This window comes from Aphelocoma coerulescens, chromosome 11 (assembly GCF_041296385.1).
Source record: "Aphelocoma coerulescens isolate FSJ_1873_10779 chromosome 11, UR_Acoe_1.0, whole genome shotgun sequence".
NCBI classification, from domain to species: Eukaryota; Metazoa; Chordata; class Aves; order Passeriformes; family Corvidae; genus Aphelocoma; species Aphelocoma coerulescens.
Genome location: NC_091025.1, coordinates 15,340,442 through 15,368,288, shown reverse-complemented (window position 1 = coordinate 15,368,288; position 27,847 = coordinate 15,340,442). Strand labels below are relative to the sequence as shown.

General features: G+C 41.3%; 1 long non-coding RNA gene across 2 annotated transcripts; it reads right to left on the bottom strand.

Moving 5' to 3' along the window:
• Positions 1-289: 289 nt before the first annotated feature.
• Positions 290-27,847, bottom strand: LOC138117064 (uncharacterized). Of its 2 annotated transcripts, none has more exons than XR_011154487.1 (3): positions 27,357-27,847; positions 11,452-11,546; positions 290-519 (listed from the first exon to the last, which is right to left on the bottom strand). It is a non-coding gene; the product is annotated as an uncharacterized lncRNA (long non-coding RNA). The 2 variants fall into 2 exon arrangements; XR_011154488.1 differs by lacking the exon at positions 11,452-11,546 and adding an exon at positions 1,171-1,218.

Below are 27,847 nucleotides of genomic sequence, written 5' to 3'. Positions count from 1 at the left end.
TGGAACACAGTTTAGAAAATACCATGTACAGAGTTACTTGTGCTGTAGGTTTTAGAGGTACCTATCACGGTGAAGTGACACTCAAATTTCTTCATATGAGAGCTAGTTCTGGACTGCTGACCACGGATCCAGAGTGGAATGGATCCTTGATAGGAGAGTGAAAGAGTGATAAATAAAGTGCTCACCGAGAATACCAGGGAGCAATGAATGACAGGTACTGATCAATGGACTATCAAGCATGTTTTCAGCCATCAGTTTATTGTTATTAATACTTTAACTTAATCTCCAGCTTTACAATAAATGACAATGCATTCACTGCTGTCTTTCAGATGTGATTTCTTGTCTCTAAAACATTGAATCAGAAACACAACACAAGAATGACAAATTTACACCAATGTCATAAACCCTTTGAAATTAATTAGTTATGCCATTCTTGGGAAGGAACAGGGTTTGGCTGAACACAGGGGAAGGTCTTGTCTCATCTGCCCACCCTGAGGCTCCACGCTCTCCCACTGTCACCTGAAAAAGTAAATAGTGGCCTCTTGAGACTAAACCTTACCTTGCAGTTCATGAGCATTGAGTTAAAAACAATACCAATGAGCAGGCCCAAAACTGGGTGATGCTCAGACATTTCCATGCTGGTTTCTAACTCGTTGACCTCCCAGTGCAAAGCCATACCCTGTACTTGCTCACACCTCAAAATTATCTGAAATAAGTGACATTAAGATTTTGGCTGCATTTGGCTGATTGCTAGGTTGCACCAGCACAGTGATTCAGTGAAGTGCAGAGGTTACCTAATTATTCTGATATTGCCAATAATTTCCTGAGCAGTATTCCAAGGGCTCTACAACACTAATAAGAATTCAGTTCCTTCATCACTCAGGAAGAACCCATATCATAATGCCTGGCTTTGATTTCATACTATGATTTTTTACATTTATCAGACTTTTGAATTGTTGGGGTTTTTTTGGTTTTGGTTTTGGTTTTGTTTAAATGGGAACACTGTTTTACTGAATTCAACCTGAAAAACTGCATTAGCTCCAAGTAAAGCAAAGCTTCCTTCAGCTGCAGCCAAAATATGGAAACATCTCATCCATGGAAGAGAGTCCTATCCCCATCTACTGCCAATCATAATAATTCATAAAGGGTGCCACAGAGATTTGAATGTACCATTTGATCATTTTTCCAGCTCTTGCCAGTGTGTTACAAGAGCAGAGTCTGCAAGAAGATCAAACCAGAAAGCTATCGATGCTCAGGTATCAATATACATATTTTCTAGAATACAAAATCCTCCAGTTAATATAAAATAATTGTGGAAATTGTTGGCGAATTAAAGATGGTTGTTATAGATTCCAAAACTATTTTTGCTTTCAGCAAAATACATTTTTAATTACTTTCCTACTAGCTGTCATTTTTCATAAACCAGTCTAGACAACTCGTGCCAAATCATGCAAAAACTGATCTCAATAAAATGCTTTCCTTTAGCACCAAAGACCAGAAAGTGTTCTCATTCTTTTTTTTTTTAAACACGTGGAGTTTAATAAAATGCTTCTAGATAAAATTTTGTGTTTGTGGAGTGCTAAATAAAGGCAAAACTTCCCTTTAAAAATGGGGTCCATTTAAATATCAAATAATTCAAAATAATTCTTTTTCCAGTTTAGAAATAAACTTGAAAATATAAATATACACATCCATGTCACATTTTTATTCTCCTCTGAATTCAAACCTTTTCCCAAAACATATTATTATAAAGTACATCCTAGAAAAATCTGCATCAACAGTTATAAGATGTACATATATGTTTCCACCATGCCTTTTATCTTATTTATGTTGACCATACTGGAAAGGAGGGAGAAATAGTGAAAAATAATCTGAATTTCTGTTTCTTTTCCAATTTTAACTGGAATTATTAAGCTGAGCTATAGCATTCAGAAGTAAGGAATTATGTACAGTAAAGAAAGTAGATTTTGCTTTTAGCGTCATAATCAATGTCCAAATCTAAAATTGATATAATTGACTATTAATTAATTCCCTTGATATTTTCATTAGCACATCCAAGCAACAAGTCTTCTGTTTGGCACTTCTGAATTATTCAGGAAGTACTCAGATTGCTATAATGAAGGCGTTACTGCCTGATACTATGCTGGCTAATACAGTTAAATTCAAGGCATGCTTTTATTTTTCTATTCTGATTGGACAGCCAAAGATTTCCCTTAAGAGATGTGAAATGCAATTTCAGAAATGCCCAAAAAAAAAAAAAAAAAAAAAAAAAGAAGTCAAGAAAAATGTCCAAAAATATTTTTTTGTGAAAAAAATTCCAGCTCTATACTTTCAATAATTATAGCTTTCTCTTAAGTCCTGTAATACTGCAATGAGGAGGGTTGCTGTGGGTGGCATCTAAATCTGTTTTGAAGGCTCCTTGGGTCTCAGGAGCTGCCCATCAGTCCTCCAGAGCCCAAAATGTTTGTAGCAGCCTAACTGCCTGAGTGACAAGCAGAGACTTACCATTGTCATTGCCTTTTCTATCTGTCTCTCCATTAGCAATGTGACCATAACACAAATACTCCCAAAAATCCCTGAGGAAATATTGTTGGCCTCATCCAGGTAAATCCTGTCTGAAGTCAAATGTTGATTTTTGCCAGGGGAAAGACTCCAGGACTGGCCTAACCAGGAGAAAGTTAGGAGTGCTCTTTCTGGATGCTTTGGTTTGTGGTTGTGTCAAAAGCCAGGACAACTGGCAGGGCTTGTGCCAAACTTGGCAGTTTTGTGTCTTTTTTTAACACTGGGGGTTTTTTTTCTTGTAAGGTACTAAGTGGCAGAAATCCCATAAATCTTGCCATTCCAAAAAGAAAAAGCTTGAGGGGACTGGGTGGTACATTTGATGGATGCACTGTCCTTAATGCACTAACCTTTTCCCTAAGGGATTACGGTTTTGAATTTAGTGCAGAGAATGAACTGTTCCTCAACTGATGGCAGTAAAAGTTTATCAGCAAAGGATAGTTTTACCTATCAGATCATCACTGTTCTCTGACATGATCTTACTCTGTACAGATCCTTCAGTGCCACTCACAAAACCAATAAATGGCCACTACAGAGGCAACTCAGGTTGGTTTTTCTTTTTTTTTTTTTTAACAGAATGCTACTAGTCCTAATTAATTTAATATTTGTCACTTGGACACTATCTCCCATATGACAATCTCTAAAAACCTTACAAAGATTAATGACACCTCATTATATCAATGAAGCAGAAAGAATAAGAATGAGTTCCCCCCTCACCAAAATGCACTCTCATCTGGGGGGGAACACGACATCCTCTTAAAAGTGTTATAACATGGGGGAATTGGGCCTTGGGGAATGAAGAACCCCCCAGTTACTGTGAGTGAAATACTGGTCCTACAGCAATGAGGCTGATGTTATCAGGAGCTGATCACCCAGTGGATCTGTTCTTCCCAAGGCTCCTATGGGACTCTGTGGTGGCAGGAAGACATGGCACAACTGAAACATAGGAAAGGGGAGGAAATTTTGCTGATATTCCTTAAGAAGGAGACTTTAGTACCACAAATTAACATCAACAGGGACCTGGGGACAGACACTTCCCTGAAAAGTGGAACTAAAATCTGGTTTTACAAACAGAATGTGAAAAATCACGACACCTTCAGACATTGAATTCGCCTTGTCCCTGTGCAGAGGATTGGATCACAACCCATGTGGTTACCAACCCTGACCAAAAATCTCTAGGAAGCAGTTAAGGAAATTCCATATCACCCCTCCTGTCTAGCCCTCCAGGGAAAAGGGCTCTCTTTCCATGGGGAATTGGACTGGGCTAAAATGGAGGGGTTGTTCTGGTTGAAGGAGAGGAGGGACCCTACAGCCATCACTGCCAGCCTGGCTCTGGGGTTGTTGTCTGTCCCACCTCAGTGTCCAGGACAGCAGGGAAGGACATTTGCACCTTCTGCTTGCTCCATGGCCACCCCACCAGTGTGAGCTGAAACTTGCCCTCTCCTTTTATAGCTCCTGTATCGATGGCTACACTTTGAAGTATAAAAATTATACCATTCAGTGTTTAAAAACAAGCTTCTAAACACACACTGGATGCCTTTATCAGTTAATTTGAACTTGCTGAAAAAAAAAAGGCCACATTTTTAGATTTGATCCTCCTGGTCTTAAAATATTAATCAGACACATGCTCAGTAGTTTTTTTTAATCCAGCTGTCTCTAGAATGCTTATTGACAATTTACAAAAAGAGGTTAGAAAATAGTAAAGGGAAATATGTAAGTAATTATGGTTCTAGTATTGCGGGGCCAAGTGAAGTAAATTAATGTAATGCAAACATTTTGTGGATTTGTTTAATTATTTGCAAGTACAATTAAATCTGCAAGTACAATTAAATCATAGTGCAGTAGATGGGGGTTTATAAATGGGAATTTTCCTAATGAGTCTTTTCAGAACACTCAAAATTCTTTGCAAAACACGGATATGTTTCCAGGTTGTTTATATCCACTTGCTGAATAGATGACTGCACACAGCTGTGGCTACATTCCAAAAACTTGGGAACAGCTTTCAGTTAGCTACCAAAGAAATTCCCCTTATGGCAATGATCATCAGAAGGCCTTTCCCCCTTTGTTTCCCACAGATCTTCCCTAAAGAGCTGATGCAGACTTTGTGGAGATTTGTGTGGCCCAGCAGAGCAAAACGAGTCAAAGGGAATTTTGCTGGCTCTGGATGCTACCTACACTGATTTCTGATCCGCTTGAGGAGTTACTTTTTGTGGACTCTGGATACCCACCAGGGTATTCATACTCCAAATCTTAGAATACACGAGTCTTGGAAAGTCTCTGAAAAGCTGCAGCATTACAACTCTGCTGCCACTGGAGTCAGTGAGTTCACCCAAGAGCTCACAGTGAGCAGTGACAAACCAGTGCCTGCAACTTTGGAGAATTCAATCCTAAATTACTACAGTGTCAAGCAAAACTAATTATTTACTTTTGTTTAAATAGATATAGTTCTCGTGCTAAACTGAAAATAATGTAGCAAACAATTTTCCTTCTGAAATATATTGTAATCAGCAATTCAATGCCCTGAAATTATAGTTCAGATTTCACATATTTATATTCAAATACTCTATGATTTTTCCTCTTTTTCATTAAGAATTGAAAAAAAAATGCTAACCCTGAAAGTATTGTCTGAGAGGTATCCAGCATGTCTTGAGCTCCAAACAGAGTCAAAATAATTCAAAACCTAAAGGACATTCAGTTACATTTGTACATGTCTGAGCACTGTATAGTATGAAATACTCCCCTGTGCAATGGAACTCATCTAGATCTTTCTGTCTGCAACTCACAGAGTTGAGACATGTTTTGAAAATGTATCTTTGACTTTGGTTCTTCAAAGAAATCCTGAGAAGAGGTGAAAACGGAGAGACTGTTCGAAACACTCCAAAAGGCCTGTGTTCTTCCTGAGACTATTAATTACCAACTGAGCTGCCAATCCCTTCAGAAATGGATCAAAAAGCCACAGAAAGCAGTGACTTAGCAAAAAGAAGCAACTTCCCATGTTTTATTTTATTTACAGAGAAACTTTTTTCTTTTTTTCTTTGCATTTCCAGGAATTTCACAACTAGTGGCAGATGTTCTGTGCTGCATGGCTCTTACTCTTTTAAAGGGATGAGCATAGTATTCAATAATGCATAGGAATGTCATACCTTTTAGGCATTGCCCCACCACTGTGAGGTCATCAGCCTTTTGATATTTCTAGATTTAATATTACTTGAGACCAATCAACCACAAAATTTGCTTTTTCTTGATCTTTCTTCAAAATTCACAGCGTATCAGCGTTACTGTTTACAGCTTGGCATCATTACAGGTGGTTACTCCACTCATGCTGGGTGGGGCTTTGGAGGGAAGGGGGTGGCTTGGTTAATATTTTTGATGGGGAGAAAAATCTTGACCCTTGACCCTAAGGAACCCAGTTTTGTGCTGCTGAGGCTCTGGTGTACAAAGCTGGAGACAGAGCAGGAGTCCTGCTTGTCTGGCTGAGTGTTGATTGACCTGCAGGAGGATGTGTGTGAGCTTGCCTGTGGGGGAGGGAGATTATCAGCAAGTGAGGGATCTGCTACTAGCCTTTAAATTGAAAGCTTTATACTCTGTGCTTTTATAACTGATGTTTTATAGATGTAAAGTGTTCACAGCCTCAGTGACAGCATCCACCATACCTTTCTGAAATGAGCAGGCACCTGACCTCAGCTGGGTCTTTGATGTGGCTTCAGCTCTCACTATGTAAATATGTTTATTTGCTACAGAAGCCAGTTCTTTAAGATGAATGACTATGACTGCTCCCCCATAGGGATACGAGAGCACAGGGGGACTTTCCACAAGCAGAACCCTCTATGACCACTTGTATTTTGTACATCTTAGGTGGGGAAAACACTGTCCAAAACACTACTGAGAGTCACATGTATATGTTGTTTTCTATCTGCTTCCTTAGATACACAGTTTTCACAAGCTCAGAGACTTGGATAAGCTCCTTCCATCCAGTTCTCTGCCAAATTGACCTGAAATAAGTTTTTTAAATAATGTGAAAAAGAATTAAAAAAAAAAAAGGCACTTCATTTTTAAAACACTTCCTATAAAGAGTGCTGTAGAGGTCACTCACAAGACCAAGTTATTTTAGATTTATTGCTGTTTCCAAAAATCAATACTACCCACACATCTCCTAGTATTACTCTCCACTCAGGACACAGGCCAGGTTCCCACATCTCCCATGGATGAACCTTTTGCAGAATTAGGACTAAAACTACAAAAGATCTGCTTTTAATGCTATTAAAGCAATGCAGGTGAAGCACATAGGAAGTCACACAAGGAATCAATGGGTTAAACAGATCTTTTTTCAGGTTTAGGATTTGCATGAGGAAATGATGTACATGTAGCCAGGCGCTGGCCGAGGACACGGCGTGCACTCTGACAATGGCTTTTCTCCTTATCTAGAATCTTTTAATAAAGTGTTAATTATAAAGGCTTCTCAACTCATTGTTTAGAGTCCTAAAGAGAAGCACACTTTTCCTGTCAAACACGAAGGGTTTGCACCAAGTGAATTTGTCTTGTAGCAGCAAGCTGTATTTTCCTGGGAAGTGATTAATTTAAATGGGCTGGAGCTGCCCTGACATCCTGCAGGCCCCAGTGCTCCCTGCTCTAAAAAAGACCACAGCAAACCATGCCAGAGACTTGTCACTGGTGCTGTGCCTTGGAGGGGTGTGCTTTGCAGAATTTTATAGGTAGGACATATTCCCATGATGAGCCTTTTCCTAGCAAGACTTGATGCCCAGGAGAAGGGCAAAGGACCAGCACATTTAATCCTTGCTCAAGCCTGCAAGTCTGTGATCTTATGTTTGGTGAGGGATGGTGTGCAGGTCACCTCCTCCAGACCACTCATTGCTGTACACACCTCTACCATGTCCTCTGGTGTCACTGGAAGAATAAACAGGCTGGCAGATAAATACAAAATGACCTGTAATAGAGGCATCAACATGCACTTCCATTAACTTTAGCCAAAAAGGAATGAAAAGTGTGGGGGAAAGGAAAAAAATACTCAGCATCTGAAAGCAGCACTGTCTCTAGTATGACATGCTGTGTAAAGTGAACCTTCAAAGGAAAAATAATATCACTTTGTAATGCTGATATTTTGCTGAGTTATTTATTTTATGACAAAAAAGCATTGTGCTATGTGAACGAATATGAATTTACTACTTTTAAATAAGCAAATAAGAAACCAAAAGTGGATCACTATAGAAAACTTCCTGTAATACTTTCAATAGAGGATCACAATAAGCAATTAACCAGGGAAAAATCTCAGTTATTTTACTATTTTCCCTGACCTGTTAGGGTATCACCTAACAGGTCCATGGCCAGGTGTTCATTGCTAAGACCAGACAGTCCCTGCATGCTTCTTTTTTTCATGTCAGACATGAGCCAGCCCTGCTATAAACACACCCAACCCCTCTGTCTCACTCTGCTACTGGAAGGTGAGTTGGGTTCAGCTAGCCCAGTGCCAAAGAACAGCAATGCCCTGGGGTTCAAAGCTCTGAGTCATCAGCTCCAAGTATTCTCAGAAGAAGACATTAATTGCAACTTCAATTTTGACATCAATAAAGTGAAACAAAATAGAATCAGTTAAGAAAGAAAAATCTCTAAGGCTTTAGAGAGGTCTGAACTTCAATATTTCTTTTTTTTCTGAATGGAGAACTAGAGGAGCAGGGCATGTTTCTGAGACCCAAATGGGCTCCAGGACCCGTTGTACTTCACCTTTTAGCCAGCTATCTGCATACTTTTTTTTTAACAATGCAGAAGAGGATAGCAGGAAAATCTTTCAAAGACAGGTCTTGAAAAAGCAGGTTTAAGAGCAAAACTGCCTTTTTCAGACAGCTCTGTGTTGCTGATCTCACAAACCCATGTCATACAGTTGCTGATGCCAAATTTATCCCTGCATATTTTGCACAATTAGAGGCAGTTATTGCTAGAGAATTATTACACAATTCTGTTGCAGCAGCATCCACACAGTCCAGACACAGAGCAAGTCACCTCTGTGCAAGGAGGGAACCCTCTGGAAAGTGGTAGCTCCTGTTGGAGGCATTCACAGCATGCCTGAAATTGGGTCTGAGTGATATAGGCTGAATTCACACAGTGGCTCATGGATATAAACACTTGCATCCTATTCAGGCAAACATTCAAACACACTGTTAAGTGACTTACTGAAGGGAGAGATAGCTACCCAAAATCACTTAATTGTGTAAATGTAGATGCCTCTGTTTTAACTCCAGTCTAACTCTCTCAGCTACTACATCTTAATCATATACAGAAATCTATGTTCCTCTCTGGATCCACTGCTCTCTGATCAGTACAATGAACCAGAAAAAAAGTTTGCAAACACAATCTAATTCACATTTAAGGACACCTGAGGAGCCCCAGCGCCCTCTATTTGCAACAAACCATTTTGCTAAGAACATTTGCTGTTAATGATCCTTGCTATTAAAATATGCCCATTTTGGCATGGTAACTCTTTCTGTGCCTGAGGTTTGCACTTCCACCAGGCTGTCTTTATTTGCAACATGTTTTTCACCACAATTCCAGATGTTGCAATGGTCGATATCATTTTCTCTTGAACCTCCAGGACAAGACCTCTTACATATTTGCCCCAAATGTCACACTAGGAATGGGCTCATCATCCTCCAAGACATATCATCACAAAACAGAAGCTGACAGTGCTGCATTCCCCAACATCTGCTGCTGCAAAGGCAGTTCAGAGCATGTCATCCAGAAGGGCTGCAGTGACAGTCTGAGCCCATGCCTTGCAACTAAAGCTCTTGAGTAATTTTTGCAAGTATTACACATAATGCACATACTTTGTATTAAAATTAAGAAAAATTGCTCTATACATTATGCCTGCACATGGATGTCACATGAACTCTTCTGTTGTTTGCTTTCAGTACTAGCAGATAACCATTGTGATTCTACCCCAGGTTTTTTATTGAGCAGTGCTATGAAAAGATTAATTAATTTGCATACAATATAAATCCACATTCATCTTTTATTATTGCACAATCAGGGAGCTTTAATGTAACAAATTCAAGTGCTACATGCTTTGATTGCTTTTTGTAAAAATACTTAAATACCGCTCATTTGGAAAGAATCTTATGGAAGTTTTCTAAGTGATATATGTGCTACTTGGGAAAACTTTCCTTATAAATCTCTGTACAACATTAGGATTTCTGATAGTCCAAGTCCTTTAGGTGCTGAGTTTCTCAACAAGTAGAATGTTCATAAATGTTTTCCTTTAAAATGACCAAACTGAACAATGGAGAGAAAAATGAAAAAATAGCTGATACTTGGAATATATGGTCTATCGTGAATAGAGGTGTAAGCAATAATTTAAAAGATATTACTGGTTTTGGTAGAGAACTTAAATTATTACTAGAGTACATAATACTCATTCTATTTAGGACTGTCATTAAGAGCATGACTTTCAGTAACCACTAAACCCCCTTTACATCCAAATTCAGAAAAGTTATTTGAAAGTTTATATAAATAACTTTTAAGGTATTATAACTAAGTAAAAAAAGCTGGGGAAATGTGATCTAATTTACAAACCTCTTACACGACAAAATCAAACCAGAATTCTTTTAAGTAAAACACTCTGCCAATAGGTCTGTTTCTTTTCATAACTTTCCAAATAAAAATATTATTTCTAGGTAACTTCTTTCAATACAGTAAGGTTTCCTTCTGCACACTTTCCTTTGGGCTCTTGCAAGAACAACAAAACATCATAAATAAAAAAGACAAATCAGCTTAGGAAGAAGCAGCATTTCCACTTTGCCTAAAATTTCCAGCCTGGTTTTAAAACTTGAAGAAATTTAGATGAGGGTTGGAAAGGATACTGACATTTTGAGTGATTAGCTGAAGAGCCCTGAAATATCTTAATTACTTACTGGTAGCAGGGTATTGGTAACTGCAGCTCGGTAAAGGAAGGGGGAGATAAAATGCTTTCTTAAGCACATATGTGATTCTATGTAAATCTGAACTGCTGCCTGAAATGTTTGCCAATAAAGATGAAAGTCCCACAACATAGTCACAACATGATATCTATCATATGGCTTCCTGGCTGTTGTGTATGTTTTTGCTGTGTGTAATTGACTGTGTTGGTGTTTGCACTACCTAGAATTTGCATATTAGCTCAAACACTGTGTTCTTGGTGGACGGGATCCTGCGAGCTCCCCGGGAGGCTCCAGCTGCCCTGGATCCAAGGGACACCAACACGGGGCTCTCAGGAGGTGCTGAGTGCTGCATCCATGTTCCCACACTTGTCATCCATGGAACAGAAGGTGGTTAAACACACCCATTTGTAGCGGCACAAGAGGGAATGTTGAGACTTCAGCATTCAGACTGAAATACATCAGCTCAGGAGATGACAAAACATGGGCTCCACCACAGCCAAGGTTTGGGTTATTCTAGAGGCAAAGTTGTGATGGATACAGGAGTACAGCTCTGAGAGTCAGTTTACTTTCTATGTACCACCACAGATGTGAGTTTCTCCCTTCCCAACCTTTTCTCTTTTATAATCTAAAATATGCAAAACCTGCATTTCTGGAAATCGGATTGGAAATTTCTATTAATTGATTCTGCCAACAAAGCCAGTGAGAATAAAGAATTTCACATGGAAATCCAGCAGCCACCATCTCTTACAACAAACATAAAGTCAGGATCCCCTTATTACCCACACAGAAGTGATTTCCCTCAATCCGAGCACTCGTGCTCTGCTGTCAGTCCTGGGCTGTCCAGTAATTGTCTGTTCTCCTGGCACTTCCTCTGCTCACACTAGTAGCACAAAGCAGCTGTGATGAATCAGGGCTACAAATAGGGATTTTATCCACAAAGCAAGTACAAATCATTAATAGAAATTACCTTAGTGTATGACTTGGCTGCTTCTTGTGATGCAGCTACATATGTCACAGCATGTAGGAGAAAGAGGCACAGCAGATGCTACTGGAAGCAAAATCCTGAGAAGGAAAGATGGCATGTTGCTAGCAGCTCTGGTTAGAGAGGGATGAAAGAAGAAGATGCAGCACTTACTGGACCTGCTGCTGTTGCTATTGAAGCATCTGCTCCATTACCATGATTAAAGAATGCGTTTCCACTTCTACTGCTGCATCTTCCCTGTTTTGCTTTTTCTCTGCTTCATTTTTTTTTATTATTTTCTCGTGAATGAAAGGAAATCTATAAGGTCTCTAAACAGGTTCACATTATGGGAACACAGGGAGGGTGCAGGGATGGGAGGAAAGGATTCCTACGCAGAGATGCATCAACACTCTCCTTGAGTATGTAACAAGTTAACGATCCATTTAAAAATAAAATCTTGACCACCAGTTAATAAGGCCTCCTATAGCAAATTCCAGCATAAACAAACACTCACAGAGCAAGTGCGGAGTTCAGGATAGGGTCAGAGTATTTAAGGCAGATAAGTGGGAAATCTGGATTCTAGTCCATACTTTCCCAGGCTGTAGCATCCTAAAATACCATATCTAATTAATCAGAACATCTTTCTGACTCACTCCTCAACAATTACCCAGGCAGGGAGAAATAGCATGTAATCAAAGGCTGTAAAAGGGTCCTCTTGTACTCTATGCTCCTCTTGTACTCACTGAGAACATAAAACATCATTTAGTTTGTGACTAGATGCAGACTGCAAGGGTATCAGATTAAATCGGGAGAATATGGTAAATTTTCTGTGGTGGGATAGCAAAGTCAGTTTGAGCTGAAATTTGTCTGTACTGCAGAGGAAAGGGACTGGCAGCCTTCCCAACAAGGACCTGCTGACAAAAATCAGGGCTCAAGCCTGATGGCAGCTGGAGGGAAATGTCCCAACAGTGGAAACCAGTGACAATGTCCAGTCCATAAAGCCTCAGTCTCCCTGTCCCCAAAGGAGGAGCTGCTCCTCACCACGGTGAAGGTGGCCAGAAAACTGAATTGGCTTTTATTTATAAAGTTTTTGATGCTTTTTTCCCTGCAGGCTGTGTGTGTATGCATCTTCACACACACCCCCCAACATATCCTCCCCCACTACCTGCCTTATCAGGAGCCATGATGGTGTCTTAAAATCACAGCCCCCAGCTGTGGGTGTTGGGACTTGTTGTGACTCAGACACACATGGGAGAAACTTTGCTGCACACAGACCTCACTCCAGAAAAATGAATGAGTTAAAGCTGTCCTGACAGATGTCCTCAAGGCTTTGTCCTGGAAGGGCTACCAGCATGGAACAGCACATTTAAAGCAAGAGTTTAGCTCCTCTAAATTACACCACAATACCTGAAAACACACCATAAAGTCTTAAACCACTTTGGGTCTAGAACACCTCTAAGGATATTAACTCCTTAACGTGGTTAAGGCCCTCGTTTGCCATGAGGACCTGATCCAAAGCCCAGCAAAATCCCTTAAATGATTTCCATTGACTCCAATAGGATTTGCATCAGGCTCTAAATCCTTAAAGTAAAGCTTGAAGCAGTTACCTCATTCTGCCCTGGAGCTTTTAAATCCTTAAGCAGTCTTAAAGGAAGCTTTGACTTGATTTGTTAATCACAATGAAGCAAAAACCATGCCAGGTGCCATTGCTAAGCCCCAAACTACCTCTGAAGATATAGTTTTCCTTTGTCTTTATTTGCTTCCTACATGGTTTATAAAAAACCCCAAGCAGCCAAGAAAACTAATTAGAACCCCTGATATGCAACATTCATATGCTTAATTTTAATCAAGTGAGAAACTTTCCTGAATAAGTAAGTTATACAAAATTAAGCACATGCTTAATTAAGCAGTCATATGATCAAGACAACTAGGGGAAAAGCAGTGACACTGCATATAAGCAGAATGCTGCCACGTGTAAATAAGACAAAAAAAGGGAAACAATGGGTTTAGCTCAGTGCCATCAGTTACAGCAGCTGCAGGTGAGACCTACAAACAGCTGGGACAAAATGGGTTTTAAGAGGCAAAGTGTCCCTGTAAGCTCTTGCTACTGAGGAACTTCAATGTTTTGCAGAATTTGGGCTAAGCATAAAATCAACCAGACCTTGATGGAGAAACAAAGATTCCCAGTTACTACTGGGTCCACATTACACAGCCTCTGCTGAAATAACTGCCCCTAATTTGGTACATGCTGAGCATTTGCCCTGTGTGGATTTGGTGATAGGGTGATCTGGAATTTGATTAACATGAGCATGAGTGAGGCAAGGGCCCAGATGACATCTCTATTCTACCTTGATTGTACCAGGCTTTTTTAAAAATTTACTCCACTGCTTTGGTTTCATATCATCAATGCAGAAAGTAAAGCAGGAAAAGAAAATCTCCATGTAAGTTACAAATTCATTTGCTGCTCAGAGAACTTGGCCCAAAAATGAGCGATAAAGGCACAAAATGAGATACCCAGAAAAGATGAAGGATGATAGATGGGAACTGACCCCAGGTATCTGAAACAATCTGAAAGCATCATCTCTTATTTCTCTAGACAATGTTCTCATGGCCAAACAGGCAATAATCCCCCTTTCCAGCAGGCTGAACAGGAGCTTTGTAGAGTTCCATTTTGACTTACATGCCTACATCCTCTTTCAAATGCTTAAGTTCTTATGTGGTTATTGGTCTTGCCTCAGGAATGAAGTGATCCAATTAACTTCTAGGGCACAGCCCCACACTCAAAGCAGAGACAGCCAGGGTAGGAGGGCTGACTGACCTGTGCTAATGTTCTTTCTGGAACAAGCACATTTCCTCACCAGCACTGGATCATGTTATGTTAACTTCCAGAAGTTGGATGTTTTTGCCTCCCTTTCCATTACATGGTATGAAGTGTCCAAATAGACTCCACATAACAACCTTGTGCCTGTGCAGGCAGCACTGGTGCTTGTCTGCTACAGAGAAGAAGCCAAAGTTATTTTAATGACGGATGGATTCAATTTCTATGGCCATTTTTAGTACCTGGGTACTGCGATGAAAATCAACCACAGGAAGAACTCAATTTTGTTTTTCATTAATATTCACTTTGTTGATAGGAACAGATGATTTTGGGGAGCTCAGATGCCCTTTTAATTTATAGCTTTGCAATGTGGAACAGCTATCTTCCACTTTCAAGTAAGTAAATCCTGCATCTCACTTCTTGTGGGTTTATTTTTACATTATTACAAATGGAACTCAGTCTTCTGAATTTTCTACCAAAAAAAAAAAAAAAAGTGGAGGGAAGTAAATACTCTTTAAAAAAAAGACAGCTAATGTTATAAACATTATAAAATATTAAATAACTATTAGTATTAGTCATTAAATATCATAATTCTGTCTCTAATTTCTAGAAATAATAGAAAAAAGGTAAAACATGTGCTTGATAGAAATTACTATCAGATATGAGACCTGCAATGTTCCCTTGAGCTCTGGCCAGGAGCTCCATTCCTCTTCACATCATGAAGCTTTCTGCAGAGTCTGGCTAAGGCTTCTCTCGGTAGCTTTACATTAATATATGTGGATTTTTGGAGAGATCAATACAACACCCACAAAACTCAACCTCCTCTTCTATTCACAGTGATCTTCAGGTCTTAGGGGAGAAACACTACTTTTCAGCTGGATGCAACATATTTTGGAACTGTTTTCTTCCTTCTTAAGCCTCACTTTATATTTTTAACGCATTGTCAGAGACTGAAATATTATATTTTATGACAAACATTTTCTTAAACATTCTTTCTTTTAAAACTGTATTCCAAAAGCTGCAGAGAAGACCAACACACCTTGAATGGGGCCCTGACTGAGGCCTTATACCACTCGCTGATGAAGATAAAGTAACAGCTTGGGGCTGGGGACATTCACAAAGCACAACCTTAACACCTCCAAGATGAGGACCACAGCCCAGGGCTATCAGCTGCCAGGCTCGAACAGACCCTGGAACCAAAGAGTGGGGGGAGGAGAGACTTTGGGTGTGTGTTGGAAACGCCTCTGGTCAGAGGCACAGTGACTGCTCATCCTCCACTGTGCAGAGGAGCCCACCAGAGGGGTCCTCACTGGGAGGGGGAAGCTTATCCACAGCAGAAGGGGATGACATGGCCCATCACAGGATCCCCCCTCAAAGGGGTCCCCAGACCCTGCACCAGAGATGATGCAACAGACCCTCAGTGTTGTAAGGGGCAGTGTCAAGCTGGCCCCTGCAAGAGGAGGCACGTGGGTGCTCCCAGCTGGCCCAAAGTGTGCATTAATCCATGGGATCCTGCACTCTTTGGCGTGTGGCACCATGTAGTGGCGTGGCCACGGCGGTGACAGGGGACCCTCACCACCAGCAGAGCAGATGGAGGGGAGCAACGAGACGTCCCTGGGACCCTGGGATGGGTGATTGCTTCCACCTACCCCTGTCACCTCTCCCTGTTCCCCCACCCCCCACACACACTTCTTTTTTCTATTTCTTTCTCTCTTTTCTCTTCCCTTCTCTTTGCCTCTTATACTATTAAATAAAATACATCAATTTTTTGGCAACAACATCTAACCGCGTTTGGTTTTAATCTCGTTTCTGGGGATATTTTGAACCTTCTAAGTTCTTCCCAGTTTATGCACAGAGTGCTTGCTTTGCTTTTCTGGGTTTAAACCGGATCGTAACACACATCCAGCTGCTAGCTGGTTTGGCTCAGAAGTGACCTGAGCCTACTAAGGTGACAGAAATAAGTGCTCTAGATACCTAAGCTAACTGCAGCTTTATGACCCCCACCACTACTACTAGCTCAGTCACACCAGGAGAAATTAAAAAAACCCATTACATTTCCACTCAGTGCAAAACACCTGAGACTGAAATGAAGTAACACACCCAGTATCTTGATACATTTTGATCTATATAATCTATTTTCTTGGTTTCATTATCTAATCATGCTAAACTAAAAAGGGCAAGGCTAGCTGGTTTTATCAGACACAAGGAGAATAATTGACACTATCAGCTTTTTCCGCATTTAAAATTCAGGGAGATTGCATATTCGTGTTTAGGAAAATGTGGTTTAGAAGTGGCTATTTTTACTGTTGATCCCAAATGAAAGACTTTTCCTCTTCCCCCTTAACAGTGTCCAATTTGCTTCTTGAGTTTACTGATGAGTCCCTTGGTTTCACTCTCCCACATGAAAGCTAAGTGAGAATCCATGAGAAAGCAGACTGGACATACTGGCTGCTCCTGAAATTTAGGACCACCAGATGCAGAGAGGACATTTCCAATTACCAGATAAGTTTAGAATACCATCTTCTTTCAGGTTACCACTGCAGACTATTAGGTCTTTCCATAAATTCCTCGACTTTAACACTGAAATGAAGCCATTCTGCCTTTGATGTCTAAAATAGCCTGTGGTGCCATGCTGAAATAATTTCGATTAGAGCCCAGGGACTATGACAGGCCTATTTTTGTTGTCTATCCCTAAAGGTTGAGGAACAATTTTGTAGCCCACATCATCCAGAAGAAAGATAAAAGTTCCATAACTAAACCCACAGGACTGTTTCCAACTATACATCTCTACCACACCTTGGCATCTTCCCTGGCATCTCCCTGCCTAAGTCCCGGTGACAAAGCAAAGAAGAAACTTCCTTCTGGAGAGGTTAACCCTCAGTTACATTGGAGGCAGTGGTCTCATGAGTGGCAGGCAGCTGGGCTGCCATTTGATAAAGTGTGGTAACTTTTTTTAGGTGACAAGGTAAGAAACAGGAGCTGGAAAAAAACTCATGGTAGAATAAAACACAATGTGATGAGAAGAATGGCAAAGTGCCATGTAAGATTGCAGTCCTTACCACAACAGCAGACAATCGTGTGCTGGTTAATGCTCTGGCCACCATACTGTTAGAACCAGAGTATCACTGCCTAAATTACTGTTACATAAAAATGTTACAGATAATTGAAAATCATACTATTTAGACTCACCTGCCTTTTCAGAAGATGAAAGGCAGAAATGATGAGTAGATAACAACCATGGAGGTGCACTGAGACATCACTACTGAGGAGCAGGAATCTCCCCCTGCAAGCTCTTCAGCTCAGCTCTGAACAGTGGTACTTATGATTCAGCTCATATTCACTCTATCCTCATTTATAAGATAAATAATTTTGAGATGTATCTAAAATTACTTTACAACCTTTTAATCACTGAAAATTGTGTATAATTATTATACCTGCACTCGGGTGCCAAGATCTGCTGTGAAATACTTGGCTGCTCAAAGTGTGTGGAGGAAATGCTTCAATTCCACATTAATTAATGAATTTTTATCCCCACTCCTGTCCATTAACAGCCACCATGCTTTTGCTGTGAATGGTCATTATTACAGACTGAAATAGGAACATAAATTTACTGATAATGAAAGTGTCACTTGGAGGGGCAGTCCATCATCCTGTGTGCTGATATGGTGAGACCTTTTTTTGCTGTCTAGCATCTTTACCTTTTTTCTGAAGGGCTGCCATGTAAGGAAGGGATCCATTATTTGTAGACACCCACGAAACATCCCTTTAAATAAAGTAGGAATGATTTCCAGTATTTCAGGAAATGTTGCATAGATTTTAAAATTGCCCTCTCTTCTTAGCAGACATTGCAGGTCTTCACCAGGAGAACATCCCTGACCTCCTTGCTGTTGAGATTGTTAGCCAGGTTGGTTTTGTGTTGGTGTTCTTTGCTGGCTTATTTTTTTGACAAGGAGTGTTGACTCTTGAAGCAAATTACCTGGTTGACTTAATCCTTGTGCACCACTAAATAGAGAGATTTCAGTTGATGTTCTGCATCTCTGGACCATATGGAACCAAGCTCAAGTTGTCACATTTTCTGCATTTTAATTATTTAACCCATTAAATTCACTGGATGGGCTCTCATAGTATCTCATCTGTTAATTACTTTATTAGATACAGTGTATGATATGATGCACATAGCATGAAAATTCATAAAAACAGGCCTTAGTGTAAAGCATTGCATTAGCACATCTCAAAACATAAAAAATAAAATACAGGTATAAATAATCTTGAAGAGAATCTCCATTTTACCCTGGGCTCATGTACTGTTACTTCTTTTATACAGTATATAACTACACAATTAGTATTACCTAAATTATCGAGTGCTTGAAAAGGTCCTCTTTCAAGCTGAAGTGTCTGGATGAAACCTGGTGGTTTTCCAAAGCCTGTTCAGTTTGTGTGCAGCTGGACACTTATGTTTAAAAACAGTACCCATATGCAACTGAATAGAGCAAATTGCAAGTTTTTCTTTTTAATCAAGCACATCATACACAAATCATGTTTAAATATCAGCAGCAAGACTGTAGTGCCTGCATACATATATGTTTCTCTAAATACACCTGATCTTTACCCAGTACCCCTTGCCTGAAACTACATTATTGAGATTGAGGTATTCCTTTCCCAGTCAAAGCAATCAGTGTGATGAGACAGCTGCAGAGGCCAGCAGCAAGATCCACGACAGCCAGCCTCTGCATCCGTGCAGTGCTCAGCCAACTTCAGAGCCTAAATGACACTGTGAGAGCTGCTTACTTCTCAAGGAAATAGCTAAGAACTTATTTGATGCTTGAAAAGGCAAGATAACCAATAAGTTGTGAGAGAAAGGAAGTTATTTTCAGGATTCTTTCTATTGGCTTTCTCAAATGGTGCGATGTGGCACAATTATACATGGGATGTGTGCATGTCTAGGATTTTCCCTGCAGGTCTTAGCCAAAATGCCCATGTCCTTCAGTAGTGTGTGCCTTAACAATTTCAAGCCACAAAGGAATAGTTGCCTGAACCCTTTGCCTGTGTGCAGCATATAGAGAACACCAAAACACTGAAAGTGTTTACCCAAATACTGCAGCACAGCACTGAGGATCCCCAGCACATTAAGGAATTTTAAGGCACAGTATTTCACAACAAAACCTTTGGGCTGAATTCTTGTGAATAAAGTCTCTGGATTGAGAAATATTTCAAGCAACTTAATTTAACCACCTTGGTCTCCTCAAATCATTCTTAATGCCTCACCAAGGCACAGGCTGCCAGGCAGCTGTGGGAGGGGGCAGGCACCCAAGCCCCAACACCCAGGTGTCCCACCCTGTGCACCAGACCCCAGCAGGGACTCTGGAAAGTCACTAGTGGCCTCACTGGCTCCTGGTCTCCCGCAAGAAAACTGCAGTGATTACTGCTCTCTCTGTGGGGCTGGGAAAGGAATATCGCCGCTTGTGCAGCTGTTGGGTACAATGACAGCAGAGCAGAAACAGCCCCCAGAAAGGACCCACATTTGGTACAAAGGGTACATTTTACATAGGTTGAGGCTACATAGTAAAAACCTGAAGGCAAAAATTATCACCTAGAGATGGCTCCTGGGGAATCATAATTGAGATTCTGTGTCTGAAAGCAGATGTAGGGACTTCCTCATAAAGTTTGCCCTCACAGCTTTGCCTCTGTCTTCAGAGGCCAGCAAAGTCCACAGCTCACTGAGAGTGATGAACACTTTTGCAGTGTTTTCAATAGATGCAGGATGTAAAAAGACTCTCTCAGATGTGGTTGAACTCTGCACTGGATAGGCAGCTCCAGCAGAGGATGGAGGACAAAGGAAATGCTGTGGCCTGCAGACACCATTTGAAGGAAGCTGAGCCCGAAGGATACAAAGAGGGGCAGAAGAAAGGAAGTATGAAAAAGCAGGAGTGTCCCTTCACACAGTGTGCATCTGGGGGCAAGGGAGGAGGCAGAGCTGGACCAGCCCTCCTGCACTTGGCATGCTGAATAACAGCAGGGAACATCCTCAGCAAGTCACTCTCCCCACCCTAAGAGCTGCCTTTGGTGCGGGGGCATGGCTGGAGCAGTCAGAGGGCAAGAAAGTAGCCTAACACATTTCACATAACTGCACAGTTTTCTCATAGCATAAATGAATAAATACCATTAAAAGATGCATTTTTTACAGTTCTTCATTAACAAGTATGATAGCATGTGGTTAGACCAGTACTGTATAAGTAAGATCTTTTTCCTTGTCAATTTACATTATAAAAACATCTCATGCATAAAAAAAGTGGAGGGTTATACCAGTGGAATTATACACAGTAGTGTGTGTTTCCATATACTCAGGTTAGTACATATTTACACGTACAATGCACACAGGATTATGCTGGGGCCAAACACTAAAAGAAAACATGCGGTAAATGGTTGCTTTAATAAGTCCTGTTCCATTGAAAGGAAATAAAACCTGAGTATTAATGAGATATAATTATATATTTAAAATCTTTTCCCTTGTGCAGTATACAGAATTAATGCCAGTAAACTCACAAACTGCAACATTCTACTCCATTACATCTGCAATGATTAGAGATAGTTTGAACATCTGGCATATAATCTGTGATAGAAAACAGCATTCTGCACTTTAATGGACGTCTGGAGGCTACACATATCTGATTTTATTTCTTTGTGTTAACTCTTTCCTAGGAGGAAGAGAAGATCCAGTGCTTGAGCACCTTCTTTCTGTCTTTTGATGAAGTTGCATGTAGCACTGATATTTAGCTGCTTTCAGGCTACTTATGTTTTAAATATCTAAACTAAAAAGGGACCCACAGAGATTTCTGAGAGGCTATTTATAACACAGACAATTGAGCAGCATAAATATTAATGTGTTAAAACCCAAGAAAGTCATCCAATGAAAGCCACAATATTTTCTTCATTTTCAGTGACTCCAGAACATAAAAATGAAGCAGCATTTGCTGTTTCTTCATTATTTCAAAGACTTCGTGAATATTCTCCCTTAATTTGGTTTTCTTTTAGAATCTTGTACATGATAAACTGGGGTTACCAATATTTGTACATTTTTGATGTACCCTAACTGTAAGTATGTAAAGGCTTCTTTGACTGGCACTGACTTTCATTGAAAAAATTAGATTATTTCTCAGCTTTTGCAGGGTGTGTTTTGCCCCAAGCTAAACAAGAAGGTTTTAGCCCTACTGTGTTCTGCGGGGGAAAGAGAGATACGAACTTGAAAGGCGAATAAGACTGACAGTGTTATCTTTTGCCTTACTTACTGAATATTAGCTAATACCGACACCTAAGGAGACCTTGAAATTAGACTCTGAGTAGTAATTAAGAGTGATTGAAGAGTGGCATCAGAAGAGATCTGTGTCACTGCTGAAAGGATTCAGCATTTAGAGTGACCTGACAAATGTTAGGTACAAGCATATTTAGGTATGAGGAAGAATATCTACTGCAGGAAAAGTGCTGGTGTTAGGCAAAGTTTGCAACCTGATCCTGTGCATGGCAGGGGCTTGCTCAGCTGCCTGGGTGTAACAAAAGCTGTGGTTACTGGGGAGCTCCTGTTGAGTACTAATAATTAGCCTTAAACATGGGTGCATTAAGCAGTCCTCAGGTCCTGAGGACCTTACAGCAGAGGTTCACAAGGGCAGCAGAAAGTTCTGATGGCTGCATTACCACACAGAAACACTTACACCACGCACATGCTATGCACAGGGAAGAACAGAAAGCCTGGAGATAATCATTTAAGGCTAAAACTACCCAAATATAAAGCGTGTGCGATACACTACTACTGAATTGATTCATGTATTGCTGGCCAGTGGAAAGCTTGCAGTATATGGAGGGGAGAGAAAAACAGAAAGAAACCCCCCCAGTGATCATTTGTAAACCAGATTGAACCCATTTCGACAAAGATTAGGAAAAATTGACCTAATTATGGTTGATGATCTAATCCAATTTGGCCATATTTAATGGAAGTCAGAAGCAGAAAGTTGCATGTTGCTTCAAGTATCTGGACTTATGGATCCGTGATTTCTTTGGTACTAAGCTCCTCACATATTTGTCACTTCTTAAAATGTTTATTAGATTTAACAGCTGAAGAACAACGAAGGATAACTTGAAATCACCATTTCTTGAGGAATCCCCCACCCAGCTCTAATGAAACCCAGGGAAGTATCTGGAAACAGGCCAACCAGGTTTTACCAAAGTATCTCCATTGTCTTTGATTTACTCAAATTTCTTGTCAATAACATCAAATGCAACTATCAGCTCTGCAGTTGTAGAGCTCAGTCCTGCTCCACTCTCAGTCAATAAGACTCACTGGAAAAGCAGGCTGGTTTAGACCCCAAAGCAGTTAAGTTTCCCTTTGATAATAGTCTGTCAAAGGTCCAGAGAGGTTGTCAGAATGAGGGGCATATTTAACCTGGATTTGCTTGATCTCCTCTACCTAGAACTGTAAATGCAGACCTTAGCAGACATAATTCATTGGATAAAATCACAAACTTATTTTTTTCAGTGTTAAATTCCAGTAAGAGGGATGGACTTGGGAGGTCCATACAATTCCACCTTTCCAAGCAAGTTATTCAAAGACCAGAGGTGCCAAGTCATTTAGCCCAAAAACTTGGAAAACTGAATCTGTGCCAGAGATCAGATAAAACCATCTGAAATCCATGTTGGTGAGAAGTGTGAGAAGGAAAGGGCTGAAGAAGTTGGGAAAGCCCTTAAACAAGAGAAGGGATAATTCAGAACTGCAAGGGGTATTTAAAACTGATTTTAGGTTTCCTCTGCTTTGACTAAGTAGCATCTTTTAGGGATGTTTCATGGTCCAGCTGTCCACTCTGCTCCCAGATGGTGCTTGTGGACAATGCAGGACTGAGGCACCCATGGTGGTTTTCCTCCTGCCCACTGAGGAGGACACAAGAGAACCATAAAAAGCCCCACACAGAACAAATCAGGTACTTGTGACTGTCAAGGCAAGGGAAAAAGTCAAAATCCATCTGACTTGGTGAGAGGGAGGAGCAAATTAGACTGAGACTATTAAGGCTGCTGGTTTGAGCATTGTACTTTAGAGCTTCCTACTGGAGTGATGAACCTTTGGAAAAAAGGACCACATAATACACACCATTCACCTATTAGTTGTTACATATTCTGTCCCCAGGAAGTCCTCTGCAATGACTCATCAGAAAAGCCACATCACAGTGACACTCACCCCATCTGTCCTGTCACTGCAGAGCACCTGCTTCGCCTGGTGTGTGAGCCAGAGGACTTTGGGGGATGGTGGCATTTGACTGCAGCAGACAGCCTGTGCAAAACCATCAGAAACAAACCACTGGCCTTTCTTTCCAGGGCCTCAGGCTTTAATCTGCTGAAACAGAACATTTGACCTTAGAGGTAGATGAAAACTTTAAGATGTCTCAGTGTGTCCCAACACTACAGCTGATGAACCTGGAAGTTCTGTAGCATGAAACAAGCAGGTTTCTGTAGCTTAATAAACAAGGAATTACACCAAGCCAGAACAGGAGAGTAAGATATGGTTTGGGATTTAGTTCCTTGTGTTCTCAGAAAGCACTATGCATAGTTAACTTACAGCATTAATTATCTTTTGCATTAACATAAAGCTGTAATTGAACAACTTAACTAGTAAAGATGAAAAACAGACTTGCCATGTAGTGTGTAAAACAGCCATTCTGCAGAGTGGAAAAGTCTCGCACCTTGAAAAGAGTCCTACTGGCTATCCCAGCTAGATATACTCTAGTAATACTCAGTTGCACACATTCACAGAGATTGTGGGTATATGGTGTAGGCTGAATTCATGCCAACGGCTCCAGATATAGATAGAAAATTCAGTTGAAAAGCTTTTTTCTCAATAATTCCACCAAGAGGTTTGGAGCAACAAACCAATTACTTTTCCTCAAACTCTGCAGGCCTTTAAAGATGTAATAACTCTCAGTACTTGGACTCCAAAGGGAATAACTCACAACACAAAGCAGAAAGCTACAGGGCAATGCCAACACCAAAGAGTATTTCAGGTGCTTCTGCTGGAGTGTGCCTCGGGTTCAAAGACCCCCTGGAATTGAGGTGATCTTCAAGGGAACAGCAGCCTGCCACAGGTCAGAAAACTCCTCAGACTGGGAAAACAGACAGAAGAGATGCTGCAAATTCTTTCCCTCTGTGTAACTGTGTTGTGGCAGATTCTGGTAGCCATTTATTCTAGAGAATGCATGTAGAACACACTCTCTCCTTGTGAGCCACAGATGGCTCTTTGCTCTCTCTCCAAATAAATGCCACCACACCTTGGGGATCAGTTGTCCCCATAACATTTATCTACTTAAAGCTCAAGTCTGAGACTTACTTTTATTTTGAGGATGTAGTCATCCAGCTGACATTTGCAAGGAAGATTTAGCTTGCAGTCAGTACATCCTGAAGGGTCAAAAAAGAAGAAAGGTACTTCCTATCTTTCCACCTACTCTCATGCTTCCTAAACCAGATTTAGGAGTGTCTCATGTTTGCAGTTGGCAGGACTCTAGACCATGTTATAAACACAGATGAGGGAGAGCCAGGTTCCTGGATTCAGAGGCAAAAACCCTGGGCTGCACAGCTGCTGGAGGGACTGGGCAGTGCTGGGAGGTTCCCTCTCACAAGTGATCCCAGCAAACACCTTTGAGGAAGGGGCTCACCTACCCAGGACTGCTCTGCCTTCTACCTCCTGTCCTTGGTAGAGATCCAGGCAGAATGGAGCCAGGGGATTTTGGGAGCACTGGACTCCTGCCTGCCCCTGCCCACAGGCTGCTCCCCAGCACAGCTCCCAGGGGCTGCCTCTCACACACAGAGACATCCCCCAGAGCAGGCAAAAGCTCTCCATTACCCAGCTCACCGGGAGACTCATTCCCCTCTGCACATTAACAAGTGTTAAGGAGTTAAGAAAACTCCCAGAACCAGAGAGGAACTGCAGAAGTGTATTTCACTCTCAGAGAGGGATCTTGGTTTTCATTAATTAATATATCAGAAGAAACCAGTGGAGAAATATGTCTTGTTATCTGGCTTCTTAGATGGTAGCCTTTGGTTCATTAGCCTGAAAGCCTATCAACTAGATAGCAGCATTTATTCCATATAGAATAATGATCTACTTTTAAGAAATATGGTATTGCCCATGCAGGAATGAATTCAAACATTATTCACAGCTTAAACACACACTAACCCACGTGAGTGAGAGATAGAGATGTAAAAAGGATTCAAAAAAAGTAGGTCCTGGGAAGAAAGGCAAAATCTAGGTATCCGTACCCTGGAGCTACTAGAGATCTGACTGTACATTAATTACCCGCTAGTTTCAAGTTACACTACCCAGATTCAGAGCCTTTGCTCTTTAGCCATATTTAAAGGAAGAAGCAAAATGAAAGCTAAGTGTGGTCAGCCCCACTTCTGAGGTCAGTAAGAATACTAACATTAGATTTAAGCTTTCTGTCTAGTTGGGAAAAAAAAGTTGTTGTGCTGATATTTAAAGCACACAGTCATTGAATTAGTTCAGAGCTATGCAGTAGCAGATAGCTCCACAGACACTTTAACAGCCCCTTCAGAAATACTATGACTTTAATCTTACAAGCCTGCAAGAACAATATCTATGCACTGTTCAACCAATATCGTTGACAATAAAATTATAAAAAAAGACACTTTAAATATGCAGTAGCTGTGTCTGAAAATTAAATATATCAGCCATTAATTTTTTTCCCCCCAAATTACTAAAAAGCAACAGTCCACACTAAAGACTAACTGTTTGTAAAATTGGATTTTTAAAGATGAAGTCTTTTTTAAGCCAGGGCTGGTCAAAAGAAGCATTAGAACAATTCTACAACTGGAAAAAATAAAGCTGCTTAGCTAATTCACCTCACTAAGCCAAAAATGGATTTATGCTGCTCACACCAATGTTTCAGATATTGCAGTTTTAAAGAGTGGGGATATTACATTAAACCCCACAAAATGTAAGGCTCTGGAGAAGCAGGGCCATAGGTAATGAGATATTGATCCTCCCACCTCAAGGTGAGCACACACAGGGGGGAGCTGGGGCCTGACTGCAGCCACCACCAGACACAAACTGGTCTCTGGCCCCAAACCAAGAGCCCTGAGCTGCAGGAGACATCCTCCTGCACAGGTAGCACACAGGACTGAGGACAAATGCCCATCTCCTGGCAATTTATTTCCCCAACAAGGTCCAGGTAGAGAGGGCTCAATGATCCCATCCCCATCTACCTCTGCTGGTCTCCGTGACATGGGTGCAGAGCCCTGGGTGACACCACAGATGCTCTGACACAGCTCTGCAGCTGAGGACTCACAGGCTACCACCTTACCACTTTTTGGTGGGGGAAAACAACCTTTTGGAACTCGACATTTCAAAGAAAATTGTTTTCCAGACAGCCACCTTACAACTTCCTTAGCTGAGCGCAGTCATGCCCCCCAGTCCCAGCTCAAAACCCGACTTCTCAGAGGCTCCACCAGAGCCACCCTCCCTCGCCTTTGCCGTGCTAGTGAGAAACCACATCAGCTGCTAAGTGGCCTAATGCAAACTGATGTGGCACTTTCAATTCAATTGCCACTGCACAAGTAACGCTGTAGCAAAAGTCACCCCGGTGATTGGCGTCAGCAGGAACCTTTATTGTCACCCCTCACGCAGTGCCATCGAGGGGCACAGGCCCTGTTGCCTCTGCTGCCGAGCAGCTCCAGAGCTGATGTGCGGCTCCATCACGGCCTGTCACAGCAGCACACGCTGTCCCCAGCCTGAGGTGGAAGGGTGTACTTCAGGACAGCGAGCCTGCTCCCTCTCACAGCTGCTAAAACTTCAAACAGCATCCCTCCACCACAACTGAAACAGGCTGACATTTGAGAGTCTCTGGAAGTTTTTTAGGGAAAGGAGCTGCACCAGGTTATTTGTGCTCCAGGGGGCTGGGGGTGAGGGTTTCTTTTTTTCTTTTTAAATCACTAACAGGATAAGGGTGGCACACAACACTGTGCTTCACTGGTATAAAAGCATCTGTGGTTGCTTCCTGTGTTATAATTCATTAGCTGGCTCTTAACTAATTATAGTTTGTACCTTCCGTGAAATTAAGCAGCAGTAACCAGCAGCTGTACAACTGGGCCAGCGAACCCGTGTTCCACAATCCGGGCAGGCAGGTGAGCGAGGAGCACATCCCACACCAGGCAGCAGCAGCCCCTCCAGGAGGCAGCTCAGAGCTCCCCAGTACCAGGGGGCTCTGCCCCTCTTCCTTCAGGCACAGGCATGCTACTCCCTCTTGTATCCAGTCTAATTTTAAGTCACTGGAGTGACTGCACATCTACCAGCTCTCCGGGGAGCTTATTAAAGAGTTTGGAAGAGCTGCATTTGGGAAGTTTGCCTTCACTTGGTTTTATCTCATTGCTCCTGGTCTCTTTCAGACCATCTCCACACAGCTCTCTTCCCTGTTAATTTTCAGTGTTTAGGCACTTAACCAGTATTGCCAGCAAGCTATTTACTGCATCAGTGACACCTCTGAAGAGTCCACACCTGGGAGCAACTGCTTTGCCCCTTTCATGCCAGTAGGACAG